This window comes from Odocoileus virginianus, chromosome 7, assembly GCF_023699985.2.
Source record: "Odocoileus virginianus isolate 20LAN1187 ecotype Illinois chromosome 7, Ovbor_1.2, whole genome shotgun sequence".
NCBI lineage: Eukaryota > Metazoa > Chordata > Mammalia > Artiodactyla > Cervidae > Odocoileus > Odocoileus virginianus.
In genome coordinates this window covers 26,299,673-26,325,360 of record NC_069680.1, presented here as the reverse complement: position 1 = coordinate 26,325,360, position 25,688 = coordinate 26,299,673, and the positions used below count along the sequence as shown (strand labels likewise).

The 25,688-nt window shown below is 42.6% G+C and overlaps 1 protein-coding gene, 1 long non-coding RNA gene and 1 pseudogene across 2 annotated transcripts in view; 2 read left to right on the top strand and 1 right to left on the bottom strand.

Moving 5' to 3' along the window:
* Window positions 1-14,907, bottom strand: part of ZRANB1 (zinc finger RANBP2-type containing 1) — a 72,644-nt gene extending 57,737 nt beyond the window's left edge. Inside the window, exon 1 of the mRNA XM_070470394.1 lies at window positions 14,497-14,907. The gene's annotated coding sequence lies outside the window, so the exon portion shown is untranslated. The remainder of the gene's footprint in view (window positions 1-14,496) is intronic.
* On the top strand, window positions 6,603-8,211 carry LOC110137237 (small EDRK-rich factor 2-like; annotated as a pseudogene).
* The window catches only part of LOC139035992 (uncharacterized), a 28,994-nt gene continuing 16,947 nt past the window's right edge, over window positions 13,642-25,688 (top strand). Inside the window, exon 1 of the long non-coding RNA XR_011488664.1 lies at window positions 13,642-13,815. This is a non-coding gene — a long non-coding RNA (uncharacterized lncRNA). The remainder of the gene's footprint in view (window positions 13,816-25,688) is intronic.

Sequence of the window (25,688 nt, the reverse complement as noted above, 5' to 3'; positions counted from 1 at the left end):
AGATCCCCTGGAGAAGGGAATGGCAACCCACCCCAGTATTCTTGCCTAGAGAATTCCATGGACAGAGAAGCCTGGCAGGCTACAGTCCATGGGGTCACAGAGACACAACTATGCAACTTTCACTTTCATGCAGTTACAGTAATCAAAACACTGGTACTGGTGAAAGAATAGCTCAACGGAATAAAGAACCCAGAAATTGACCCACACATATACAGTCAACTGATATTTGACTTGACTAAAGAAAGGCAATACAATGGAGAAAAAAATCTTTTCAAAAAATTGTGCTGAAACCACTGGACATCCACATGCAAAAACAAAAATGGCTCAGAGACTTCACACCCCTCACAAAAATTGCCTCAAAATGGATCACAGACCAAATGTTAAATTGTTGTTGTTGTTCAGCTGCCCAGTCATATCTGACTCTTTGCAACCCCATGAATCACAGTACACCAGACCTCCCTATCCATCACCAACTGTCAGAGTCTACCCAAACCCATGTCCATTGAGTTGTTGATGCCATCCGACCATCTCATCCTCTGTCATCCCCTTCTCTTCCTGCCCTTAATCTTTCCCAGCATCAGGGTCTTTTCAAATAAGTCAGCTCTTCGCATCAGGTGGCCAAAGTATTGGAGCTTCAGCTTCAACATCAGTCCTTCCAATGAACACCCAGGACTGATCTCCTTTAGGACCAGTTGGATCTCCTTGCAGTCCAAGGAACTCTCAAGAGTCTTCTCCAACACAACAGTTCAAAAGCATCAATTCTTCTGTGCTCAGCTTTCTTTATAGTCCAACTCTCATATCCATACATGACTACTGGAAAAACCATAGCTTTGACTATATAGACCTTTATCGGCAGAGTGATGTCTCTGCTTTTCAATACACCATTTAGGTTTGTTATAGCTATTCTTCCAAGGAGCAAGGGTCTTTTAATTTCGGGGCTGCAGTCACCATCTGCAGTGATTTTGGGGCCCAGGAAAATGAAATCTAACACTTTCCACTTTTTCCCCATCTATTTGCCATGAAGTGGTAGGACCAGATGCCATGATCTTAATCTTTTGAATGCTGAGTTTTAAGCCAGCTTTCTCTCTCTCCTCTTTCACCTTCATCATGAGGCTCTTAGGTCCTCTTCACTAAATGCAGAGCTATAAAATTCCCAGAAGATAATATGAAAGGAAATCTAGATGACCTTGACCATGCCAATGACTTTTCAGATAAAACCCAAAGACACAATCCATGAAAGATACACCTGATAAACTGGATATATTAAAATTGAAAATTTCTGTTCTACAAAAGACATGGTCAAGAGAATGACAAGCCAAAAAATAGCAAAAAATATTTGCAAAAGACATATCTGATAAAGACTGTTATCTAAACTATAAAGAGCTCTTGAAACTCAATAATCATAAAACACCCTAATTAAAACAAGGGCAAAGACCTGAACAAACACTTCATCAAAGAAGATATACAGATGGCAAACAAGCATATGAAAATATAGTCAACGTTATACCTCATTAGAGAATTGCAAATTAAGACTGCAAGGAGATACACTACACAGCTCTTAGAATGACCAAAATTTAGAACACTAACAACAAATGCTAGAAAGGATACAGAGCAATAAGAACTCTCATCCATTGCTGACTGAATGCAAAGTGATACAACCAAGTTAGTAACAGTTTGGCAATTTCTTTCCTTGTAGCTCAGTCGGTAAAGAATCCACCTGCATTGCAAGAGACAGGTTTCGATCCCTGGGTTGGGAAGATCCCCTGGAGAAGGAAATGTCAACCCACTCCAGTATTTTTGCCTGGAAAATCCCATGGATAGAGGAGCCTGGTGGGCTACAGTTCATGGGGCCCCAAGGGTCAGACACAACTTAGCGACTAAACCATCACCAGTGTTTCATTGTTGTTTAGTCACTAAGTTGTGTCTGCCTCTCTGCAACCCAATGGACTATAGTCCAATAGACTGCTCTGTCTGATTTCCCAGGGAAGAACACTGGAGTGGGTTGCCATATCCTTCTCCAGGGGAACTTCCCCATGCAGGGAATGAACCCACATTTTCTGCATTGGCACACAGGTTATTTACCATTGAGCCACCAGGGAAACCCCTATTCTTGCCACATTGTTGTTGTTCAGTTGCTAAGTCATGTCCAACTCTTTGCAACCCCATGGACTACAGCAAGCCAGGCTCTCCTGTCCTTCACTATCTCCCAGAGTTTGCTCAAACTCATATCCACTGAGGTGACGATGCCATCCTATCTTCTCGTCCTTTGTCACCCACTTCTTCTGCCCTCAGTCTTTCCCAGCATCGGGGTCTTTTCTAACAAGTGGGCTCTCTTACCATATGACTGAGCAATTATGCATCTTGGAATTTGTTCCAAGGAGTTGAAACTATATGTCCATACAAAAACCTGCACATGGATGTTTATAGCAGCTTTATTCATAACTGCCAAAACTTGCAAGCAACCGAAGTTCAGAAGGTGAATGGATAAACTGTAGTACATCCAGACAAGAAAATATTTAGCACTAAGGAAAAATGAACTAACAAGCCATGAAAAAACATGGAGGAACCTTAAAGGCATATTACTAAGTGAAAGAAGCCAGTCTGAAATGGCTATATTCTGGTTTGATTCCAAGTACATAATATTCTGGAAAAGGCAAAACTATGGAAATTTAAAAAAAAGATCAGAGGTTGGTGAGAGGGAGGGATGAACAGGCAGAACACAGAGGATTTTTAGGGCAACAAAAACATTCTGTATGACACTATAATGGTGGATATATATACATGTGTGTGTGTGTGTATATATATATATATATATATATATATATACATTTGTCAAAACCCATAAAATGTACACACCAAAAGTGAACCTTAATGTAAGCTATGTACTCTGGTAATTATGCATCACAGTAGACTCATCAACATAACAAATGCACCACTCAGGTGAAGGATGCTGACAGTAATAGAGGTTATGCATGTGTAGAGTGAGGAGTATAAAAACTACTTTCTGCTCAATTCTGTAGTGAACCTAAACTGCTCTAAAAAATAAAGACTTTTAAAAATCTACTTCTTAACAATGTTTTCAGTCACGAATATCCAGGAAACATTTTCTTAAAAAACAAAACAAAACAAAACCAGTCCTCAGAGTGACAGGAAGTTTTAAAAACTATGTAACTTTTGGTGTGAACTTATTAATAAAACTGCTCTAAAAAATAAAATCTGGGTTTCCCTGGTGGCCCTGTGGTTCAGAGTCCACCTTGCAATGCAGGAGCCACCGGTTGGACCCCGAGTCTGGAAAGAGACCACATACCTCAGAGCAACTGAGCCCATGCGCCCCCCAACTCTCAGCCCACGAGCCCTAGAGATCCATCCACAGCAAGGGAAGCCAGCAGAATGAAACCTGCACACCACAACCCGAGAGCAGCCCTCGCAAAGCACCCAAGACCCAGTGCAGCCAAAGATAAATAAATAAAATTGCAAAAAAAAAAAAAAAACAAAAAATCAAATCTGAAATACGTTCACACCCAACATTTTAAATTTTAAAAAGACACTGAAATTAGCATGAAGGGCTCCTACTAGCTAAATGTGAATCAACTCAAGCATCCACATAAAAATAGGAAAAGACTTTTGAAGTACTGACTAAAAGAAAACTCCATAAGTCTCCAAACTAACAAATAAATAATGGAGAAGAAAAGTTCTTCCTTACAACAGAAATCAAATAAATGCAAAATGACTAAACTGGATTAAAAATTCACCATTTGGCAATCTTCCCACTAGAATCAAAACACGATCACAAGTGAACATTAAAACTAGTGGGTGAAAATTTGAGAATTAACAGGATACTTAAATAGTTTCCAAGTATTTCCCCAAAATCATAACTGGTTATGTTACAAAGCCAGCAGACACCTTAACCAAATCATCAAAGTTAACCACACCAGGAAAAACATCATTTGCCTTTTGTTACACTGTACTAAGAACAAAACTGTGTGGTATTCTTGCCAAAAAGTACATCCTCGGACTACAATCATGAGAAAACATCAGAAATACCGTAAAAGCGACTTCGTACAAAATTGTGTGTGTGCTAAGTCACTTCAGTCGTGTCCAATTCTTTGTGACCCTGTGGACTATAGTCTGTCAAGCTCCTCTGTCCACAGGATCCTCCAGGCAAGGATACTAGAATGGGTTACCATGCCCTCCTCCAGGGGTTCTTCCTGACCCAAGGATCAAATATCCGCATCTCTTATGTCTCCTGCATTGGCAGGCGGGTTCTTTACCACTAGTGCCACTTGGGAAGCCCTAACTACAAAATTACTAGTCCTATATTCTTCAAAACGTATCATGAAAAACAAGGACTTTATTGTTCCAATTAAAGGAGCTTATAAAAAACAAGGCAATAGACTGCAACACATGATCTCAGATTTTCTTTTGTCTTTATAAAGAACATTAACAGAACAATTGGCAAAATTTAAGTAAGACTTATAGAATCTTATTCTTAAGAATTAATCACACAATGTTAATTTCCTGACTTTGATACCTCTATTGTGGTTACATAGGAGAAAGCTTTTTTTTTTTTTTTTTTTTAGAAAATATACACTGAAATATTTAGAGATTAAAGGATATCAAGCCTGCAATTTACTTTCAGACGGTTCTGGTGGGAAAATATATTTGTATTTATATATGTCCATGTGCATGCATCCTACTCTTTGCGACCGCATGGACTGTAGCATATCAGGCTCCTCTGTCCATGGGATTTTCCAGGCAAGAATACTGGAGTGAGTTACCATTTCCTCCTCCAGGGAGTCCTCCGGATCCAGTGATCAAACTTACATCTCTTGTCTCCTGCATTGATAAGCAGAGTCTTTACCACTGAGCCACCTGGTAAGTCCATGAAACAGGTACACAACGGTCCTTTTATATGAGAGCAAATGTGGCCTCCTATATCCCAAATCTCTCTCAAGAATTGTCAGCTCTTTCTACCGCTTCCACCAAGTCTTAGTTCATTATTTCTCTCAACTATTCTATTATTTTAACTGGTCTTCCTACCTTCATACTTCACATCTCCACCAAAGTAATCTGTTAAAAAAAAATCTGGTGTTGCTATTCAGCAACTTTAAAAATGTCAACACCCTAGTAAAATTAAGTCTTAAAAAGAACATAAAAGATCCTTCCAAACACAAACACTTGTGCGTCAAAAATATCCTGAAGTATTTTCCTTCAGTGATTTACTGCCTTTCACCAAAGCATTATTAAGGGCAAATGTACTGTACTTTACTTTGGGAAGATGGGTTCCATCTCTCGATATTTCACATAGAGAAGAATGTACTGCACTTCTTAGATATGAGTTCATGTCCCTCTCCACCTGTTACTCAGTCAGGGATTTTGCCAAAATCCTTAAGACCCAAGGCTCTTCACCTGAAAAAATTATGATGCCTTATCTGCCTTTATTCGGGGGCTAATACCAATAATCTCAAGATCTACATTCTATAAATAATATGAACAAATGTCAGTTTGAAATAACACACCTTCGATTTTATATGAAGCTTCAGGTCACAGAACACTTATATTATTTCTCTTCATCTTCAGAACCCTCAGGTACTTTCCAAACCCTCAGGTACAGAATCCCTCTGAGGTACAAGTATCTTCATTTTAATGACAAGAAATCTGTGGCTTCAGGAAAGGTAAAATGAACTAGTCCACGGTTATGAAACTTCAGGAAGTAAAGCCCAAATTCTGACTCCTATTTTCCCTAACTAACACACCACAGCCTTCCAGGGTTACAAAAACATTTTCCCAGAACAAAACATGACTATTAGATTACAAGACAGACTGACTGTATAGTCACTGTGTCTGGCCACCACAAGGCGTTGGTACTACCTCCAAACAAGTCCCCAAATCTGAGTTTTTCTCCAGATTACCTTATCATGCCCCTCTTCCAAGCCACCACCAACTCTCACATGGATTACTACATAACCTCCCCACTAATCTTGTTGCTTCTATTCTAACCACCATCCTTGCATAGAAGCCAGATGGATCCCTTAGAAATGTAAACCAGGTTACCACACAAGGTCTTAAACCCTACTCACTCAGAATAAAATTAAAATTCCCCAGTCTTTCTTGCAAATCTTTCCATAAAAGCAGATTTCGTTCTGTTCCTTTTACAAGCAAGCTCAGTCTTGCCGTAAGAGTTTTCTAGGAGCAATCTCCTCCGCCTAGAATTCTCTCTCCCTAGATTTTCACACGGCCAGCTCTTGTCATCAAAAACTAGATTTAAATATCACATACTCAAAAATCTTCCCTCACCACACTGATGTCATTCTCTACCACATTATCCTACTACCATTACATTACTGGCAGAGCACTCATCACCACCTGGCTTTCGTTGGGGTATCTGGTTGTTGGCTTCTGTTTTTTCCTTGTTTGCTCTCTCTCTTTACTAGAATGTAAATAAAGATTTTAAACTTAATACAACAAACAGCCTCATCATATCCCCTCCCCACACAGAGGCAACCCTTCCTTCTTCCTACCTGTAAAGACGATCTACACTGAAGAGGATCATTTCTCCTTTCTATTTTCCAGCTCCTCAACAACACTAGCTCTAAGGGAAAATGAGGAGTAGGGACTGGAGCAGAGTAAGGCACTCACATCTAGGTGTGAGAGGAGCGATACTCCAACCTCAACCACATGCTTAAGCCACACTATACCCTGTGCTAGCCCTTATATATGACATGTAATTGTCACGTCTCCACCCCTTCACTATATATGGTTGCTTCTGCACACAACGTTCTCCCATCCCACTTGCTTTCTTACCTGCTTGTGTGTGTGTGCAGATGTGTGTATATATATATATACACACACACCCCTAGAAATCTGTTACTCCTTCAAAGCCTAGCTTAACTGTTTCCACTCCTGTACAACCCTTCTTGATCCAATCATAATCTTGTGCTAAACTAATTTAGTCATTACCACTTCACAGTACTTTGTTTAGTGGATTAAGGTTCATTTATAACGACAAATAAAAAAACCTCATTTTTATGTCTCTATAAACAGAGTTTGCTATAAAACAGCCACTCACTGATCATTTAGTCAACAAAAAGCAATTCAATATTCTACTGGTATCAAAGGATAGTATTTCAAACAAAGATTAGTCAAAAGTTCTACAAATTGTTATCAATCCCAAGTTTAAAAACAAACTTTAGCGTCATTAAATACCAAAAAATGAAGTTAATTACCCACCCCAATCAGAAAAGGATTTAAAAGTGACTTGTTAAAAGTTACAGAAATGATGTCTTGCCCTCAGAACTCCAATCACAAAGATACTGCTGCAACCCTCACTAGAACTCCGTTTCTCCATCTGCAACGTCAGGATAATTTCTTCAGACACCCAGGGAATGCTGTCTTGCAATAATCAATTTTAGTTGAAAAAATTATGTTACTAAAGCTAACTGAATTTCAGCAAATGATGCTGGGACTACTAGACAGCCATCTGCAAAAAGAGTCAAGTTGGATCTCTCATACTATATACAAAACTCAAAATTATCAAAGAGCTAAATGTAAAAGCGAAAACTGTAAAATCTGTCTAAGAAATGCAAATCTTCTTGACCTTGGATTAGACAATGGCTTCTTAGAGACCAAAAGCATAAATGACAAAAGAAAACAGATAAACTGGACATCAAAGTTAAAATCTTTATACTTCAAAGAACGCCACCAAGAAAGTGAAGATATAACTATGGAATAAGAGAAAGTATTTGCAAACCACTTGTAAATCATCTGACTTCTATCCAGAATATATAAAGAACTCTCACAACCCAACAATAAAAAGACAAATAACCCAACTGAAAAACGGGCAAAGGACTGGAATAAACATTTCTCTAAAGCTACACAAACGACCAGTAAGCACGTGAAAACATACTCAATACCATCAGCCATTAGAGAAATGCAAGTAAAAACTAGGAGACACCACTTTACTCAGATGGCTATAATAAAAAAAGACAACAAGTACTGAACGAGGGGACGCAACGGAGGCAGTGACCCGCGGTAACCAGCGCGAGCTCGCCCGCCAGAAGAATATAAAAAGCAGAGCGACTCGGTTAAGGGAAAGCGCCGAGATGACGGGCTTTCTGCTGCGCCCGCAAGCAGAGGGACTCGGAGATCATGCAGCAGCAGAAGAAAAAGGCAAACGAGGAGGGGGAGGAACCCAAGTAGCTTTGCGGCTTCGTGTCCAACCCCCTCGCCCTTCGCCCGTGTGCCTGGAGCCAGCCCCACCACGCCCGCGGGTCTCTCCAGTGGGCTCACGGTCCGGCTCCGAAGGCACGCCCTTCGTCCCGAGTCTGCGCGGGTCCCGTCTGTGCTTCCCGCCCCTCAGGTAGCCTCTCTCCCGCTGGGCCTTGCCTGGGGGTGAGGGGGTTACCCCCTCCCAGCGTTTTTTATTCCTGTGGGGCTCACCCCAAAGTATTAAAAGTAGCTTTGTTTAAAAAAAAAAAAAAAAGACAACAAGTGTTAATGAGCATGCAGAAAAATGGAATCCTCATAATACACTGCTGGAAGAGAACAGTCACAAAGTCCCTCAAAGGTTAAGCACTGAGTCACCATATAACCCAGCAATTCCACTCCTGGGTATATACCCAAGAAAAATGAAAACTTATGTCCACACAAAAGCTTGTACACAATGTTCATAGCAGCATTATTTCACAGAAGCTAAAACACAGAAAAAACCTAAATGTCCCTCAGACAGATAAATATAAACAAAATGTGATATATACCCATATATGGAATATTCATTATTCAGCCGTAAAAAGGAATGAAGTACTAATATATGTTACAAGATGGATAAACATTAAAACATCAAGCTAAGTGAACAAAGCCAGACAAAAAAGGTCAGACACAGAAAGTTCCAAAAAGCAAAACTTGAATTTACACACATTGACAACTAGTTACATAGCATTTATATTAGGTTTTATAAGTAATCTAGAGATGACTTAAAGTGTATAGAAGGATGTGCATAAACCTACAGACCTAGAGAAACCTAAAATACTTGGTTATTTCATATAAGGGAACTGGGTACCCCTGGATTTTGATATTTGAGGGGGATCCTGGAACAAATCCCCCATGGATACTGAGGGACAACATATTGTATGATTCCTTCATGGCAAATAAATGGGCAAAAAATGGAAACAGTGACAGACTTTATTTTCTTGGGCTTCAAAATCACTGCAGATAGTGACTGCAGCCATGAAATTAAAAGACTCTTGCTCCTTGGAAGAAAAGCCATGACAAACCTAGACAGTGTACTAAAAATCAGAGACATCACTTTGCCGACAAAGGTCCGTAAAGTCAAAGCTATGATTTTTCCAGTAGTCATTTATGATGGGAGAGTTGGCCCATAAAAAGGCTGAGCATCGAAGATTGATGCTTTTGAACTGAGGTGCTGGAGAAGACTCTTGAGAGCCCCCTTGGCCATCAAGGAGATCAAATCAGTCAATCCTAAAGGAAATCAACCCTGAATATTCATTGGAAGGACTGATGCTGATGTTCCAATACTTTGGCCACCTGATACAACCGACTTGTTGGAAAAGACTGATGCTGGGAAAGACTGAGGGTAAGAAGAGAAGGGGACAACAGTGGATGAGACGGTCAGATGGCATCATCGACTCAATGCACATGAGATTGAACAAACTCTTGACGGGGAAACCAGGCATGCTTCAAGTCCACGGGGTTCCAAAGAGTCGGACACAACTGAGTGAACAACCGCCAATTTATATAGAACAGGCAAATCCACAGATAAAGTAGATTTCCAGTTGCCAGGAATTGGGGAAAAGGGAGATGACTGCAAATGAGTACAGGGTCTCTTTGGAGGGTGAGAGAAATGTTCTGAATAGTGGTGAGGGTTATATAACTTTGTGAATACACTAAAAACTAATGAATACTTTAAAAGGGTGAATTTTACATTATATGAACTAAACTTCAATTTAAACTGTTTAAGATTTTTTTAATTTGGACCATTGTTGAAGTCTTTATTGAGTTTTTTACAACACTGCCTGTTTTATGTTTTCATTTTTTTGCCACAAGGCATGTGGGATCTTATATTTCCCTGACCAGGGATCGAACCTGGACCCCATGCACTGGAAAGCTAAGTCTTAACTTCTGCACTGCCAGAGAATACCCTAAGCTGATATTTTTTAAAATTAAGAAACACCTGGAGATGTGCAACTGATTTCCAACAATGCTTTTATCCATTCGAAGTTTTTACTCATGTAAATTTAATCCACATAAAAATCTGCCAAACAGTACAAAATAAAAAACCAAAATTGCGTTGTGTTGCTTGAGAGGGAGTGGGGCAGTCTGCCTTCAATAAATTAACCATAAAAATAAAGGAAATCAGTGTTTGTTTTCATTACTAAAAAGTTCAATTCATTAGGCACCTGAAAAATTATTAATTTTATGTTCAATTTACCTAACCAAGTCCATTTTAAAATTCAAACTAATGACTCTTGTCAAACCAAAATACCAGAGAGCCAAAATTGCTTACTGATCCAGATTTCTCAAGTGCTGAAAGTACTGATGTAATTCTATGAAAGTCCCTTTTACAAATGGAAGTAGCCTAAGTAAAAATGCTTAGTGTTTCTGGAAAGTTAACAGGCTAATTTTAGCTTCAATTATGCTAAAAAGGTTTCTGAAGCGTAAAAAAAGTTTTTATGTAAACTAGTTTCTAAAAACCAATCAATTTTAAGGGGAAAAAAAGTATTTTGATGAACTGGAAGAAGAGCACAAGTTTCCATATAGATGCAGTGGATAAATCAAGATGATTTACTGCTAGGAGACTCTGTATCCACAAACCAGCAGGCCTCCCACTCACACATACAACACAACAGGAACATACACACCTATTTTCCAACTGCATCAGCAACCACCCATGTACCGCATAATTACACATATTATTCTTGGTAAACAAAACTACTATGGACCAGTTTGTTGGTGTTTTTCTTCCAACAGTGTTGACAGGTAGCAGTGAATCACACTCTCCTGAGCCTCACCTGCCTCATGATCAGTGACACATGCGGCCAACAGCTGAGGTTAAAGATGCAGACTGATACTGCAGATGAACTTCCCCTCCCAGGATGCTAAATGCTACCTATATACTTCCCCGCTGGCTCAGCGGTAAAGAACCCGCCTGCAATGCAGCTGACATAGGTTCAATCCCTGGATCGGGAAGATCTTCTGGAGAAGGAAATGGCAACCCACTCAAGTATTCTTGCCTGAGAAATCTCATGGGCAGAGAAGCCTGGTAGGCTACAGTCCATGGGGTCACAAAAAGTCAGACACGACTTAACAACTAAACATCAACAGCAATACAGATATGCAACGACTAACCCTTAGTGTCACTGGTGCCAAATTCAAATCCAAGTTAACTGGCCCAGACTCAAAGATGAAATAAATCACAGGCTTTTTGTTTATTTGAATAACACAATGATCATTATCAAAATGTTAAGCATCCTCTATAGAAAGAATTATGCTGATAATGTTGCTTAGTCTCTAAACCGTGTCCGACTTTGTGTGACCTCATGGACTGTAGCCTGCCACCAGGCTCCTCTGTCCATGGGATTCTCCAGGCAATACTGAAGTGGGTTGCTATTTCCTTATCCAGGGGATCGTCCCAACCCAGGGATCGAACCCGTGTCTCCTGATTGGCAGGAGGGTTTTTTTTTTTTTTTCCTTCAAAACCACCAAGCCACTTAGATATAAACATACTAGCCAAAAAAAATTTTTAGAGATTGTCATAGTTTCCAATGGACTGCAGCACACCAGACTTCCCTTGCATGCTGCAGTCCATGGGGTCGCAAAGAGTTGGACACCACTGAGTGACTGAGCCGATAGTTTCCAGTATTTTGCCTCATAAATCAAAATTCCAGCAACTCCAATACTTAGAGAAGTACAAACTTCATATTCTAGAACATCTCTAAAACCAAAAACACTTTGTCAGACCATGTATCCATATTTTCAGAGCGTAATATATGGTGCACAGATGTAGGGCTTAGGGATCATACCCAATCCTCAAAGATCTTAAAAATCTAATTGGGAAGTAGAATAAAAAGATAAACTGAAATCCAGGCCAGCATATTCTGAGGAGAAAAAAAAGACGAGGAAAACAGTCTCACACAGCAGAGGTGAGAATAGACCTCTTGGGGTTGAAGTAGTCAAAAAGGCTTCTCAAGGCCAAAATAAAGGGAATATCCATGAACACAAGAAGAGTGTTTCAAACAGAAACAAAGGCACAAAGAAAGGCCAAGAGGAGGGATTTCAAAGGAACAACAAACAAGTTAGTTTGGCTGGAACTAAAGATTCACAAAGGGAAGAAATAAGAGTTAAGATTGAAGAATGGATCAGGGCCAGATTATAGAGAAACCTGAAAACCACACCGAGGAGTGAAAACCTTACTTTGCATGCAACAGGGAGTTTCTGTAAGTTTTTATGTTGTGATGTGAGAAGGTGAGTGTTAACATGTGCAAGGTATTATTTACTCAAAGCATTAGTGAAGCACAAATATTCCAGGTGAAACACATCACCAGGAGAAGCACATATTCAAAGTCCGGGTACAAGAACTTATTTTGGGGAAGGAGGGGAGTGAACAGCAGTGCGCAAATAATGACACTGACCCAAGTTAAACAAAAAGTTACAGAGGTCTACATTTGCCATTCCCATTTGTTTAAAGTTTCCACCTATTATAAAAGCAAGGTAAGTATAAAAGCACACTGAACTGCTCTCACTGTATCAATTACACAAGGAGGCAACTTACCTCAAATACCCTACAGCTGGGTCAGGAGTTCCAAACCTATGCTGCCCCTCAGATTTTAAATGCAATATGCCAAAACCTTTATCAGCATACAGAACTGAATCAAGGCCACAAACTTTAAAATACACTACCATGAAAGAGTTCATCACACTAACTCGAGCACACTGCAAAGTAAATAAATGGGTGTCTCAATGCTCCCAAGAATTAATAAAAGGGGTTGAAACAACAACAGAAATAAAATTCCCTCATGACATTCAAATAGGATCCTCCCCAAAGATTAAAATATGCCATTACTGTCCTCTTAGTGCCACTAACAGCCCTATAAAAACAATGTTATGAAATTTTAGCCTAAGAAGGTGACTGCATATCTTGTCAAGAGCTAAAAATCAAACAGGGAAGTAGGGTTCTAAATTTCTTTATAACTGCCTCATTTAATTAATACTCATAACCAGGAGTAGAGATCCAGCTTTATTTTTCACAAACGTAGTTTAGATGACTTTCCTAAGGCCCCTGGCACAAGCCAACATCAAAATTCCTCATGGTTTCCCCTGGCTTATGGTTTGAACACTGAGTCATCCATGCTTGATCAAAACATGGGTACCCTTGAGGTCGCACAAGTGATAAAGTCAACTAAAAAAAGAGACCTCAGATAGAAAAAAACCACTCATTATATAACGTTTCCAAGAGGGAAAGATTTCTCTTCAACTGGATTCCTAAAACATTTTTGTACATTAAATTTATTGACAACAACATAACATCATAAGGGGAACACCACAATACTTGGGTGGAAGAGGACGGCGTTTAACCTGATAGACGTCTACGGAGTTACGGAATCAATTGACAAATACCAAATTCTCTGCCAGAAGAGTTTCCAAACACCAGGGTTATCTCAAAGATAAATGGGGTCGGCTCAAACTTCCAGGCTGAACCTCAACTGCTGGGCCCTCGAGCTTAACATGCAAGTATTCATTACGGTCCTTTTGTCTGTGGAATGACCCCACACACCAAGCCACAGCCGAGGGAATAACAAGGTAAGTGTGCACGGAACCACCGTTTATTGCGAGCTAGAGGGCCAAACAATCTTTGCACTGGTTCCACCTTCTCCCCCGCAACCACCACCCCCCGCCCCTCAGCCCACCCCTGTCGGCCCCCACCTTTATTTTGTGAGAAAAAGGGAAACAACGGGAGGCCATCGCAGGAGGCGGAGGAAGCCGCCGGGGGGGGGGGGGGGGCTGAAATACAAGTTTGGGGGGGACCGGCACCAACTTGTGGCGACGGACCCAAGTATTGAGGGCCCTATTGCAGAGACCAGCCCGTAGGTGGCAGGAAAAGAAGTTGGGGGTGGGGGTGGAGAATGAGGGGGGGGGGGAGAATCTGGCGGAAGACAGGCGGCAGGGCAGGCAGCGCGTCCAGCCGCGGCGGACCGATGGTCGGTAAACAAGCCGGGAGGACCCACACCCTCTCACAGCCCCGGGCCTGTCCCCTCACTAGGAAAGCCCAAGATGGAAGCGCGGCGAGGCCAGCCCGTGCCCCCCCTCCCCTCTCCTCGCCGGCGACGCTGGCCCCGGGGGTGGGGTGGGGGGAGATGCAGGGGGGGCGGCCCGGGAGACCCAGCGGCCAGGGTGCCGCGAGGGAGCGAGGGGCCGGCCAGGCCGCGCGGCGGGGCCGCCAGGGGCCTGAGGCAGGGCGCCCTCCCCGGGGGCCCCGGTTACCTGGCGGCGGCTCCTCCTCCAGCTCCTGCTCCTCCTCCCCGTCCGACGCTCGGCGCCCGGCAGCCGCGGCGGCGGCGGCGGCGGCGGCGACTCCCCTCCGAGCAGCCCGCGGCGACGAGCCGAGCCCGGCCCCTCTCCGCCTCCCTCCGCGCCTCCGCCCGCCCCGCTGCTGCCGCCTCCGCCCTCTCCCCACAGTCAGGACATGGTCTCCACCGGCCCGCGCGCGGCTCCCGCTGCCGGAGGCGGGGGCAGAGGGGCGGAGAGCAGGCGCGGAGGCGGGGGGACGCCGAGGGGAGGGGGGAGTGAGGAGGGGGGGCAGCCTCGGACGCAGCGGGCTCCTAATGGCGGCAGTGAGAGGCCCCGGAGCCAAATAAACCCCGCGGGTAGCCGCACAACGTCAAGGCTGGACCCCGCAGCTCGTCGCCCTGTCATTGGCCCCGAGGCCTCCAGCGGCGCAGCCAATGAGCGGCCGCCTCTTTCCAGGCGCGGGAGGCGGGCGGTGGAGAGCTGACGTCACGCAGGCGCCGGACCCGATTGTGAGGCAGCGGCGCACACCAGCCCCCCCCAAGCCCCACCCACTTTGCGGCGTCCGCCCGCCTCGGGGCTGCGGAAACGGCGACGTGAGGGGGACGCAGAGAGGCGACCGTGCGGGATACGGAGACGCAGACGGGGTGACCGGGAGGGGTTCTCCTGGCTGCTTAACTCCTCCTGTCGCCTCTGTGCTACTGACGCGTCAGTAGTCTTAAGTCAACCCCCACGTTTCTCCAAGTGAACTTCTTAGTAACACTTCTGCCATCACTTTTTCTTAACACAGTTTCAGATTCTTGATATATGAATGTTTAGGTTGAGGTAATTTAATTTTTATGTAGCTAGTTTTTACCACGTCCATTTTTATTCCTGCTGCTGACTAAAAAATGTAGTCAAAATCTGAAAGGATAGAGTTGTTTTATTTGGTGGGAATGTTTAGGACTCCGAGCCTGGGAGAGATGCCTTAGTTCAGTCATCTGTTCAATCTCTCAGTCGTGTCAGACTCTTCGCGACCCCATGGACTGCAGCATGCCAGGTCTCCCTGTCCCATCTCCATCTGCCGGAGTTTACTCAAACTCATGTCCATTGACTTGGTGATGCCATCCAACCATCTCATCCTCTGTCGTCCCCTTCTCCTGCCCTCAATCTTTCCCAGCATCAGGGTCTTTTCCAGTGAGTCAGCTCTTCGCATCAGGTGGCCAAAGTATTGGAGTTTCAGCTTCAACATCAGTCCTTCCAATGAACATTCAGGACTGATTACCTTTAGGATGGAATAGTTTAATCTCCTTACAGTCCAAGGGACTCTCAAGAGTCTTCTCCAACACCGCAGTTCAAAAGCATCAATTTTTCAACACTCAGTTTTCTTTATGGTTCAACTCTCACATCCATACATGACTACTGGAAAAACCATAGCTTTGACCAGACGGACCTTTGTTGGCAAAGTAATGTCTCTGCTTTTTAGTCTGCTGTCTAGGTTGGTCATAACTTTTCTTCTCAGTAACTCTGAAAAAACTACTCCAAGGAGGCAGGGAGGAAGTCAGACTATATACAAGTTTGCAGCAAAGGGAGCAAGCAGTCTGAACATCAAAGATCAAGTACAAAGTTAAGGAATTTAGCATTCTATGGACAGGAAAATGCCAGCCCCTCGGCTCCCTGCCTTCATTCCTTTCTGGTGTACCTCAGCTGTTTGGGGCCAATCCTGTTTCCTTGTTCACCTTAGGGAGTGGCAGGTGGCTGCTGCTTGCATTCCCCCAGCTCCCGAGCAATCACAGTGGCGGTGGCAACATCCGCTGGATCTCAGTTTTGGGAGCCCTCATTCACGTTTGGAAGCCAGAAAACGCTGATGGTTGTGATAATTCTTCCTGATTAACATGGCAGGGGATATTTTCATTTCACACTGCCTTCCAGGCAGCCATCCATTTATATTTGTGTATGTGTAAATTTATAATGTATGTATCACTCAGGTACATACATATATACATGATGAGAAGGTATGGAGTTATATGCCAATTATGTCTCAAAATTAATTCTAAGAAAAAGCCATAGAGTGTTTGCTTCTTGCTCTCTTCTGCTTCCTAGCTCTAGTTTGGGGAAAACCTAATTTTCTAATGGCTGCCTCTCCTGTAAGTTGTAAGGAACCCAAGTTCTAAAGAGAATATGTTATATGGTGATGTTTTGTATATTTCTTTCTATCTTTCTTTCTCTTTTTTTTTTTACTGTTGTTGTTGTTCAGTCACTAAGTTGTGTCCGATTCTGCAACCCCACCCACTGCAACACACCAGGCTTCCCTGTCCTTCACTATCTCCTAGAGTTGGCTCAAACTCATTTCCATTGAGTCGGTGATGTCATCCAACCATCTTATTCTCTGTCGCCCCCTTCTCCCGCTGACCTCAATCTTTCCCAGCATAAGGGTCTTTTCCAGTGAGGCGGCTCTTCTCATCAGGTGGCCGGAGTATCGGAGGTGCAGCTTCAGCATCAGTCCTTCCAATGAATGTTCAGAGTTGATTTCCTTTAGGATTGACTGACTTGATCTCCTTGATGTACAAGGGACTCTCAAGAGTATTTTCCAGCACCACAGTTCGAAAGCATCAATTCTTTGGTGCTCAGTCTTCTTTATGGTCCAACTCTCTCATCCATACAGGAATACTGGAAAAACCATTAGCATTAACTATACGGATCTTTATCAGCAAAGTGATGTCTCTGCTTTTGTAATACACCATCTAGATTTGTCATAGCTTTTCCTCTTTTACTGTAAATGTAGTCAAAGAACCTAAGTCATTTAGCCATTTACTAAAACCCCATGAGTATATCATATTTTTCTGGCTGGAAAAGTGAAAGTCTCTCAGTCGTGTCCACCTCTTTGCGATCCCATGGACTATACAGTCCATGGAATTCTCCAGGCCAGAATACCAGAGTGGGTAGCCTTTCCCTTCTCCAGTGGATCTTCCCAACCCAGGGATCGAACCCAGGTCTCCCACATTTGCTTTTTTCAATGAGACTTCACCTTATACTTTTCATACTTCAAATTGTATTTCAAGAATTTGAATGACCATAAAAACACAGCAAGTCTTTAAAAGTTGTAAACCTCTTTAAAAGTTACCAGTTGGGGAAATATAGCACTGTCAAAGAATTTAATAACCGCATTTCTGTTGGAGTCCTCAGCTTCAATAGAAAGAATTTATTAGAGTTTAATTGGATTTTTAAAACTTGGATGGAAACCTCATTTAGTAAAACTATGCCTGATATTCTCAATCTCCCTTTGGAGAAATATGCACAGGTTGCATGTGCAGCTTCACTATGGCCACTGAAGAGAAACACCTTATATAACTGCTTCTCATCAACTGCCTCTTACCTAATCATTGGTATGTTATATAAACCATTCCTGTGATATAGAGATTTTCAATAACCACTATCTTCCCAAAGCAACATTTTTGCTCAATTACTGATCAATAAATTGAGCTTAAACTCCAAGTCATTTTCCTATGAAACTTAACACACATTCTCCAACATGTATTGAACACAATTGAAGTTAAAATTAAACCACAGTATTATGAAAGAACACACAGTTCCACCAACATTTCACTTTGAAAATATTTCAGAGCCTCTGAGAACCTCCAGGTTGCCCTGCCTGAATCTCCACTACAAGTTCCCAAGAACCACAGGATCAGGTGTTTTTGTTTAGTTTGAGTTGTAATTCATTTTATTAAGGAAAAGGGCTATTGTTTGAGTAACCTTATTAACTCTTGCTGCAGTTTAGCAAACAAATTCCATGTGCTGAGGAATGACAGGCACACCAAGATGAGTACGACACAGTCTGTGTTTGAGGAAACTACAACACAGGAACGAGGACCAGACAAAAATAACCGTCATTATGACAGGCGGGAGAATGTGCTGCTGCTGCTGCTAAGTCGCTTCAGTCGTGTCCGACTCTGTGCGACCCCACAGACGGCAGCCCACCAGACTCCCCCGTCCCTGGGATTCTCCAGGCAAGAACACTGGAGTGGGTTGCCATTTCCTTCTCCAATGCATGAAAGTGAAAACTGAAAGCGAAGTCACTCAGTCGTGTCCGACTCCTTGAGACCCCATGGACTGCAGCCCACCAGGCTCCTCCATCCATGGGATTTTCCAGGCAAGAGTACTGGAGTGGGGTGCCATTGCCGCCTCCGGTAGAATGTGCTAAGTAAATTCAAGTAAAAATCATCTTGTAATTGAGAGGAAGAGCAACTCCAAAAATGACTCTTATGTTGAAGCAGAAAAGGCATTTGATACCAAGCCAAGGGTTCTCAGCCCCAGGTACACATGAGGATCTTTTCAAAACACACATATTTGGGGACCACCCAGACCTGCTGACACCATCCCCAGCTGGAGAGCTTGCCCTAGCAATGTGTTAAACACACTACCCAGGTGAATAGCGTGTGCAGCCAAATATTGATATTGTACCGGCCCCACAGTTTGCAGATGTGGAAACTAATGCCTAGAGATTTTAAGTGACTTACCAAAAGCCAGACCATCTAACTCTAAAATTAGAATGTAAAGCTCTTGATTCCCCAGTCAAATCTCCTTTCCATTGTACCACATGTGAGTAAAAAGGATGTCAGCAAAGGCAGCAGACAGCACTGTCACCAAGACAGTGTTTGGCACAGAGATTAAATTATCATTCTCCTTACATATATCTCTGAGGACTATTTCATTTGGGAATAAAAAAGTATACATTTTTTTTTGAAAAAGTTCTTTTCTTAGAACCTTTTTACTAAAGTGTAGGGAGGGACATTATAGTTTTGCTGACAACTAGCTTGTTTGGGGTTTTATTTCAGGTGTTTTTCAAACCATCTACAGAAGATATGGCTTCCCTGGTAGCTCAGTCAGTAAAGAATCTGCCTGCAATGCAGGAGACTGGGGTTCCATCCCTGGGTTGGGAAGATCCCCTAGAGAAGAAAATGGCAACCCACTCCAGTATTCTTGCCTGGGAAATCCCATGGACAGAGGAGCCTGGCGGGCTACAGTCCATGGTGTCACAAGAGTCAGACAGGAGTTAGTGACTAAACCACCAACCATCACCACGGAAGATACAATTCTGTTTTACTTTTCCTGTGAAGGTCTTGAATGCCAAACTGTAGCTCTGTACTTAATTCCTTTACTAGTAAAAAGTCGTGGGAAGATTTTGAACAGGCAGGTGCCAATTCTTAGAAGTTAACCTGGAATACCTGCGAGACCAACCAATATAGAACCAGAAACAGGGACAGAGAAACCAATCAAGGGTCAAAGACCTGAAACCTGTGGGAATGGAAAGGAGAGGGCGGACGTGAAATAGGCTGACCCTAGAAGGTTCCAGATTTGCTAGCCTTTGAATCTGGAGTAAATGAAAGAATCGAAAGTCAAGGATAAAACACAGGAGAGGAACTAGATAAGAGGTGATACTGACCGCTGGACCAGGTGTGTTGAGATGCTAGGCTCAGAAGGAGATGTGCAATGCAAGGGAAATGTTGAATACATGATAGACTGGACCTAGAGATAAACATCAAGGAGTTATCTATGCAGAAGTTACCCTTGAAACCGCAGGAGCAGGGAAGAAAAAGAGAAACTCCCAAAGGAAGAGAAAAAGATGGGTCAGAAAGACAGGCGATGAAAATTGTTCTGGCAGCCCGGGGGTGGCAAGCCTCAAGAACACGCAGACAGTCAGATTCCACAGACTTAGGAGTTAGGACAGGGGAAAGGTCGCTGGATTTGACAAACAAGAGCCTCAGTGACCTTCCAGAGAACAATACTCAGTAGGATGGTGGGGGTAGAAGCCAGATTTCAAAAGCTACAGGCGTGTGTGGGCCTTGAAGCTGCAAGTATACACCAGTCCAAGATGTTTGGCAATGAGGGGAAGGCAGGGGATAAAAGAACAGACCCAGGGAAGAGCAAGAGTGATGGAAAGGCTTTGTTATCTTTTACGTATTTTTGTTTTGTTTCGTTGTTGTTTTGGCCATGCCGCATGGCATGTGGGATCTTAGTTCCCCACCTGGGGATCAAACCCGCACCCGCTGAGGTAGAAGCACAGAGTCCTAACCACTGGCCCACAGGGAAGTCCCCTTTCACTTTTGTCTGTTTTTTGGCCGCCTCAAGTCGTCTTACTTGTGGCCCTCAGGCTCAGCAGTTGTGATGCTCAGGCCTAGTTGCCCCCACAATATGTTGGATCTTAGATGCCCAACCCGGGACCAAACCCATGTCCCCTGCATTGCAAGGCAGATTCTGACCACTGGACCACCAGGGAACCAGGGAAGTCCCACATAATTTTTTTTTAAATGAGCAAATCTGAGCACTTTTTAAGCAGAGGGGACAGAATTGAGGGGTGGGAAGCAGGGGAAGGATGAAAATCCAGGAGGAAGATAAGCCAGAGCAGACCGATGTTTCTTAGTTAGGGGACAGAGAGGGGGCAATTTCCTTCTCACAAACAAGAGAAAAGGAAGATGTGAGATATACAGTTGCAGAGAAATTCAGATGGGAGAACTGGGGATGGTCACACTTCTCCTCCTTTCTCCTCCTGGGGAAGGTCTCCAGCTGAGGGTGGGCTGGGAGCTGGAGGAGAACAGAGGGACTTTGGGACCGAGGTTGTGGGGAAGCAAACCAAGGAGACAGAGGAAAGCAAAAGGAGTCACTTTTCCAAATTGGTTCAGCTGCCCAGAGTCAGGCCTAGAACGGGGGTGGGGTGAGGGGGCAGACAGCAGAGACAACTAGAGGCAGGCATTTCCAAAGGCGGGACATGAAAGGCACTTTGTTGAAGGAGACGACAAGAGGTTCAACTTGCTCAAGGACCGCGGGGGACGCTGTGCTCTTATGAAGCAAGTTGTCCAAAATCGGTGAGCCTCCCTCCAAAGAAATGCTAGAAACTTCAGTTGTTACAAGAACAAAATCTCAGCTGTGTTGCAGAAAATGTCAGTTCTATAAACTACAAAATAGCTTCCACTTATTGTACCTGATTATACATGATCCCTCAGTGGAAGACCCTCTTTGCAGCAGAAAACACAAGATCATAACGTCGCCTGATCCATTCTCATGCCATAAACGCCACTGCTTTGTGGAATATACGATCCCCCTGTGACCCCCCCCAACTGCCAACCCACCTGCAAACCTGCCTGGGAAAAATCTCTCATGAAACCACAGAGTATGGGTGTTAAGGCATGAGACAGCAGACAGCCTGCTTGACTCTTCCACGTCCTGGCCTGTGCTAGGACGAGTCTGGTCAGATCTGGAGGAATTTATGCTCACAGTAACAAGCTCATCCTACACCTAGATTAAGACATTGTCATAAAACTTCAGCTACTAGGTATCCCTATAAAGTGGGCTTCCCAGGTGACACTAGTGGAAAAGAATCCACCTGCCAGTGCAGGAGCCTCAAGAGATGTGGGTTTGATCCCTGGGTTAGGAAGATCCCCTGGAGGAGGGCATGGCAACTCACTCCAGTGTTCTTGCCTGGAGAATCCCACGGACAGAGGAACCTGGCAGGTTTCAGTCCATGGGGTCGCAAAGAGTGGGACTCGAGTGAGCGGCTGAGCAGACACGCACACATCCCTCTAAAGTAGACACTGAATTATGAGAGAATTGAAATTGTATGGAGTCTGTTTAGGAAGCTTGGAGACATCGACTACCTGAAACAACTTCGTCTGTTATTCTCTGGACCCAGGCAAGTTTTGTAAGAAGCAACAATATGAGGTTCAAAGAACATGGACTTTGGAGCCATGCAGACATGAGTTTAAATTCTACTAAACCTGGAGAGTCCCTTGGACAGCAAGGAGATCAAACCAATCAATCCTAAAGGAAGCCAACCCTGAATATTCATTGGAAGGACCAATGCTGAAGCTGAAGCTCCAATACTTTGGCCACCTGATATGAGGAGTCAGCTCATTGGAAAAGACCCTGAAGCGGAAAGATGGAAGGCAGGAGGAGGAGGTGGCAACTGAGGATGAGGTAGTTGGATGGCATCATCGACTCAATGGACATGAGTTTGAGCAGACTCTGGGAGATGGTGAAAGAGAAACCTGGCGTGCTACAGTCTATAGTGTTGCAAAGAGTGAGCAATACATCCAAGAGTGACACGACTGAGCAACTGAACACAACTGCCACTTAGCTAGCCTCTGAGTGCCAGTTTCCTTGTCTGAGAAATATAGGGTAAAATTTCTCTGGCAGTTAACTGAAGATTCACTGAAATAAGAGGGGACTTGTCCTGGCATAATCATAAATGATAAAAAATGTCATACATTTTTTTTTTAGAAAATACGTCTGTATTTCTACTAACCTTTAATTGAAATGTAGCATTTACATCAATCATCAACATAGTCAACAAACCACAGAAGTATTACAGAACTGGTGACTTTGCCAGTAATAGAAATCACAGATTTCTTAGGACACATTACAGTCGTTCAGTTCAGTTCAATACAGTTCAGTCGCTCAGTCATGTCCAACTTTTTGTGACCCCATGGACTGCAGCATGCCAGACTTCCCTGTCCATCACCAACTCCCAGAGCTTGTTCAAACTCATGTCCATAGAATCGGTGATGCTATCCAACCATCTCATCCTCTGTCATCCCCTTCTCCTCCTGCCTTCAATCTTTCCCAGCATCAGGGTCTTTTCCAGTGAGTCAGCTCTTCACATCAGATGGCCAGAGCATTGGACCTTCAGCTTCAACATCAGTCCTTGCAATAAATATTCAGGACTGATTTCCTTTAGGATTGACTGGTTTGATCTCCTTGCAGTCCAAGGGACTCTCAAGAGTCTTCTCCAACACCAGAGCTCAAAAGCATCATTTCATCTGTGCTTACCTTTCTTTATGGTCCAACTCTCACATCCATCCATGACTCCTAGAAAAACCATAGCTTTCACTAGACAGACTTTGACTAGATGGACCTTTACAGTAGCTATCTCAAAACATGGCTTATCTTCATCATGACTACAAAAATCACGGTGGCTGCTAGACCTGCGACTAACTTGTTGTCTAATGTGTTATTTTGAAAGTACTTAAGTGAATATTGTGTGTGTGCTCAGTTGCTCAGTCAGATTTACAGATTTTAAAATATTTTGAAGCCTGTATTTCAATACAATTGGTCTCCTTATAATCTCATTTATTTTATGCACTTGAAAAATTATTCCAAAGCGACCATGACACACACACACACACACACACACACACACAAAAGATTAAGATCCTAATCTAATTAGTGGAAAGTTGCATTTTGTTTAGTTCTCAGGACAAAAAGACAAACTTCATGTAAAATAATCAGATTACTAACGTTGCAGCATGGAGCACAGGGTAGCAAGCAGTGGCATTCCCTTGGAAAGGCGGATTGAGAAATACAGGGTGTGTTTTGCAGGTAGACACAATTAGGGGAGCAAGTAGAAAAGAGAGAAAGAGGCAGGAGAAGGTGAGAAAGATAGGTGACTCTGCAAGGGATAGGATGTGTCTCAATTAGGAACCCCTTAAAAACTGAAAAGCAGATCTGATACCCAGTCAATCTCAAATATGCTTTAAGCCTAATCCCATGTGAATAACATCAAAGGGGATATTTACTCCATTTATTGTTTCTATAAACAAATTTCTTCCCGTTTTTGTGCTGACAAACTGACACGTCCACCACCCCCATCACATACCACACACACACACACACACACACACACACACACACAGGACAGAAAAACATTCCGATATAGAATCTAATCCTTTACTACATGTCTTATTATATCATGATCATGGAATTGAAAATATTCTGCCATTTTGCCAAATGCTAAAATGATAAATAACCTACAAACTTAGGAATGCCACAATACTTTTCATTCCTTTCCTTCCAATCATTTCAGAGACCACATAGTCTAAAAATATTTCAAAATATTTGAAAGCACTCATGATGTCATTCAAGTATTTCACAAGTTAATTAGGATGATTCATTCAAATGATTTCATTTGCTTCAAAAACAGTATGTAAATTCAAACTGTGGCCCAAAGAGAGTAATCCTTGTGGCAGCTTCAGACCTGAGATGAAACCATTACGTTCACAATATTTTATTACCTACAATGTGGAAGATTTATAGTAGCTATAAGTTTAAAATATGCAGGTGAAATGTGAAGAGGGGGCTGATCAGACAGAAATGTTGTTTTATGGCCAACACCAAATTATTTGGTTGTCCACATAAGGAGTAAAGCATGAATTATGTAATTAATGAACTCATTGACTGCCAAGATTCATATATTATCCAGAGCTTGAACAGAAGGTATCATCTCTGTATTTTATATATTTTGACTGTTTGATTCTAATGTATGTGCTAATAAATTCTGAGCACTTCCAATAGCCCTTGGTACATACAGGTGCTCGAGAAATATGTATTGAATGAGTTAGCTTTCTTGATTTTTATACTTCAGGATCTTTTCAACCATCATTATTCTACTTCAATAACCTAACACATGTAAATTTTGTACAAGAACTTAGAATAGTCTGATCTTTTCTTTCGTTTCTTTTTCTTTTAGTTTGTAATTTATATATCTTGTGAAGATTTTAAATGTCAAGTGTTATAAATGAATGCTGATGAAAATCATATCTAACACTTGCATTAACTTTTGCATTTAGCAGTCTTTAAAAAGAAAATAAGATGTATCTTCTGAAATTTTTCCAAGACCTGACAGGCTTCAGCATCACAGATACCTTGAAATTATAAGAGAAAATCCTCTGATGGTTTGTACTTTTCTGGAGATATGGTCTGCAGTTGTCATCAGTTATCTAAAGGCATTCCTCACCCACAAAAGATTAAAGACCACTGTTTTAGACAATATTTTTTTAGGCAGCAACAATAATTTGAGTTTTTAGAATTCTTTAATTTTCAAAGCATTTTACTATCCACTGTCTCATTGTATTCTTATCAGTTTTGTCAAGTAAGTATTATCTCCAGTGATTGAAGGGAAGACCAGGGGACAAGAAGTTACAGGACTCACTCTTTTGGAATTAAAGCACAGGCTCTCAATGTCAGTGTTATAACCCAGTGACCCTTTCCCCAGCCTTTTCCATCTTTCTAGCTGGGACCAAGAAAACACACAACTTTCAGATGTTTCTATAAAAGATGTCTGGAGTAAGTCTGAATACCAAGGCCTTCTCTACTTTTAAGATTTGTTTTTTCAGAAATAGTCCTTGCTAATAGAA